Source organism: Bos grunniens, chromosome 15, assembly GCF_055505025.1.
Source record: "Bos grunniens cultivar Pamir isolate PY7600 chromosome 15, Bosgru_T2T1.0, whole genome shotgun sequence".
Taxonomy (NCBI): domain Eukaryota; kingdom Metazoa; phylum Chordata; class Mammalia; order Artiodactyla; family Bovidae; genus Bos; species Bos grunniens.
Genome location: NC_141179.1, coordinates 52,485,882 through 52,490,288, shown reverse-complemented (window position 1 = coordinate 52,490,288; position 4,407 = coordinate 52,485,882).

The window sequence follows — 4,407 nt, the reverse complement described above, 5'->3', positions numbered from 1 at the left end:
GAAAAGGTTGGAAATATGGTGAGAATTAGTGAAATGTGACAGAGACACAAAATGAGCAGATGCTGTGGGGAAAATTGTGCCAATAGACTTATTCCACCCAGAGTTGCCACAAACCTGTGGCACAAATTTGTAAAAACAAAACAAAACAAAACTCATAATCTGTGGAGTGCAATAAAACAAAGCACAAATAAAATGAAGTATGCCCATATCAGAAATGGTAAACATGTAGCTTAATAAAAAAGACTGCTGCTGCTGCTAAGTCGCTTCAGTCGTGTCCGACTCTGTGCGACCCCACAGACGGTAGCCCACCAGGCTCCCCCATCCCTGGGATTCTCCAGGCAAGAACACTGGAATGGGTTGCCATTTCCTTCTCCAATGCATGAAAGTGAAAAGTGAAAGGGAAGTCGCTCAGTCATGTCCCGTGTCCGACTCTTTGCGACCCCATGGACTGCAGCCTACCAGGCTCCTCTGTCCATGGGAGTTTCCAAGCAAGAGTACTGGAGTGGGTAGCCATTATAATTCTCTTCTTTAACATCTCTAAAAGCTATCATCAGATTATATAAAACAATGTTATAACACTGTATTATTGGATATTCAATTATGGCTCAGGGACCAACTACAGCACCAGGAACTGTAGCTCTTTCTGTAATCCTCTTGCAGCTTGTCTTTGCAGAGATGGCAGCTGCAAAGACCCTGTGATGGACTGCTGTTAACAGAAAGTATGAGAAGACTCAAAGGGCTATATTGGAAGTGTTCAATGAAATTTTATATACTCTTTCCAATATTCTAGTTCTCATCTCTTTCTGTAGCCTCTGCTGTGGACTCTGATTGACTTTGTGTAGTTGAAAGCTGACAGCACCTCACCTCCAGCTCATGATCTGAATTCCTGTCTAATACATGGCTTGATATCATGCTGTGTGAACCCATATGCTGACTCAATGTGATAAGCAGAAGAGCAAGGAAGGTTATGCTCCATGGAAGAATTTTTGACCAATTGAAGAGAAGATTCAGTAGATAATTGCCTTTCTTTCTTTCCTTTCTTCCTCTTTCTCTTTCCCTCTTCTTTCGACAATTTATTTGTATTTCATCAGGTTTCTCTACATGGGATACAGTAACTAGGCACTTATGGCTGCCACCTCAATGACGCACACACACTCACGCACAATAGGGAATACTACTGGGCCATAAGAAAGAATGGACCACTGTCATTTGTAGCAACATGGATGGACCTAGAGACTGTCATGTAAGTGAAGTAAGTTAGAGAAAGGCAAATATCACACGATATCACTTATGGGTGGGATCTAAAACATGACACAGACGAATGTATGTATAAAACAGACCCACAGACATAGAAAACAAACTGGTTACCAAAGGGGTGCGGAGGATAAATTAGAAATTTGGGATTAGCAGACGCAAACTACTATATATTAAGTAGATAAACAGCAAGGTTCTACTGTATAGTACAGGGAACAATACTCAATATCCTGTAATAAATCATAATGGAAAAGAATTATATATATAATATATATATACACACACACACACATACATATATCTGAAAAGCTTTGCTGTACACCAGAAAGTATTAATAAGATAATATTGTAAATCAACTATACTTCAATTAAAAAAATAAATAATGCAATCCTGCCTTGGTTTTCCTGTTTCCCTTTTTGCATTTTATCTGTCACTCACTTCTGCCCCCTTGGATTGCACTCCCAGTTTATCTATAAACCCTTACTTCAAGCTTTGCCTTCAGGAAGCCTAGGCTGAACAATTCATTTGTTTCATTTAAGCATATTCTCAAATAGTTTTCTAATAGGAGAGGCATGAGAGACATAATTCCTTGCATGTATGAAAATGTTTCTATTTTACCCCACACTTGATTTTGTTTGGCTGGATGTAAAATCATGGATTTAAAGTAATTTCCCCTCAGGACTTTGAGGGAACTGCTATGTAGTTTTCCTTTAATTTCCAGTACTGTTAATGAGCAATCTAAACCTGAAGCCAGTCTGATTTACATCATTTGGAGGGCATCTATTTTCCCCACTCACCCTCTCCTCTAAAATTTGGTAAGACTTTTTAATCTGCAAACTTGGTCTTTCAACTACAAATTGGCACTTACCAAGAGCATTGTCAACAACTGAACAGCAAAGGCATTTGCCATCTGCCTCTATGGAGATTGAACCCCATGCTGCTATAGCTGTTGACCTTCAACAACCCCTGAGGGAGTTCAGGGTAGAGTGAGGGAGGCACTCTGTGCTCCAGGGAATCTAGTGGAACGCTAGATGTTTTTAAGAACAGATTTTATGATCTCAATCCTTGCATCTCCTCATATCTAGAGAAGCACTAAATCCCTTCATGGTGACATCAGATCCTCATGACTAACAAAAAACCTTTTGTAAAATGAGTGCTTAATGGTATTGAACTCCCTTCACTGAAACCTTATATATTGATCTTCGCCCACTGCTGCTTTGGAGCAGTCTCCCAGAGCTATCTGAGATGCTGCCTCCTGGGCTGCAGTCCTCATTTTGCCCTAAATAAAACTTAACTTGAAACTCTCAAGTTGTGCATCTTTTATATCAACAGTCTTTAATATCCAGGAAAATGTCTCATTTTTATTCTTCAATGATTTCTTACCTTTGATTTCCTCTCTCTCTCTCCTTTTTTTTTTTTTTTTTGGCCACACCAGAAGGCATGCAGGATCATAGTTCCCCAGCCAGGGATGGAATCCTTGACCTTACAGTAAAAGTCGTAACCACTGGAATGCCAGGGAAGTCCCTGGTTTTCCCTTTAGGAGGTTTTTTTTTTTTTTTTTAATTAGAAGTTGTACCTCCTAGATTAATCTCATTTCTATTATCTTCCATAGTTTATGATTTCTTATTTTTGTTCTACCCCTTGAGAGATTCACATGAATTTATCTTCTACTCTTCCATTGAACTCAAAGATTTGGCAAATATTTTCAGTTTCCAAGACTTCATTATTGGCTTCTGATTGTTCCTTAAAACAAACTAACAAACAAATAAAAACAACCTCTTCCCATTTTATCTTGGTCATCCTCTTTTATTTTTCAAGCTTACTTCAAATGTCTGGTTATCTTTGTTATCGGTTTACATTTAAGAGTAAAGCCATAAAGACTTGGAGCTTTGGGTGCATGCACTGTTCTTATTTATTTACTCTTTACCTTGATGTGGCCAAATGCAGTCATCTTTCCACTATGGTCAGCACATGTTAATGGCTATCCTTGATCCTGGCTCAGTTGCATGGGCCTCAACTTCCCTTGAGGCCCTTAAAAAGAACTAGAGAAGAAGGATTGGATCAAAGAGTGACTTGGAGTAGGATAGATGTATCATCAGTCCAGCAGGTGACCAGGGCTCAGATATTTGGGGGGATCCTTTATAACACCCCCCACTCTCCCTACTGTTATCCATTGAAGAACAATATTTATCTTGGTCTTGCTCTCTCAAAGCCATTCCATCAGTAGAGTGGCTTATCAGTCTTTGGCTTATTTCTCCCATACTTAGTTTCAGGGATAAGGAATCTATCATTAGTTTAATGCACATAATCACAGACAGAAGTTTAGGAAATATTTTCTACCTTAAGTAACTCAGAGATCCACCTGGGAAGGGCCCTCTTAAGTATCCCACTCATCACATGAGCGATGCTCAATAAATGCTTGTTTCATCTCCAGACTACTGGACTTCCCTGGTGGCTCAGACGGTAAAGTGTCTGCCTACAATGCGGGAGACCTGGGTTCGATCCCTGGGTCGGGAAGATCCCCTGGAGAAGGAAATGGCAACCCACTCCGTTACTCTTGCCTGGAGAAATCCATAGATGGAGGAGCCTGGTGGGCTACAGTCCATGGGGCCACAAAGAGTCGGACACGACTGAGCGACTTCAGTTTCACTTTCACTTTTTTTTTTCACTTTCACTTTAATGGCCAAGATTCATTCCAGAGACTGGAGTTGTCCTTAATTATGCAGATAATATTAGATAAATAGTAGAGAGATCATATCTATAGAGATTGAGAAATGGCTAGAGCCTCTTGCTGAATGTTTGGAAGAAAGAAAAGATAATTACTAGAAATGCTGCATACTTCTCATCTCTCTGACCTTTTCTGAAATGATGGAGCATGTAGCTGCACAAAATATTTATAGAGCATTATTTATAAGAGTGAAAAATTCAGGAACAACATGAATGTCTAAAGCTGGGGGAATCATGAGCAGACAACTATTATGAAGTCTTTAAAATGATGACTCTGCAAAAAACTGCATGCCTATCTAAAGACGGTAAAGAAATATGAAGAAATAAAAATAGTTTCTGAGATGGGATACTTGAGCTTAAGAGCGAAATTTAAATTAGTTTCTTTTTTATGACATTCTAAGCTGTTTCTGTTATAAATACTGAAGA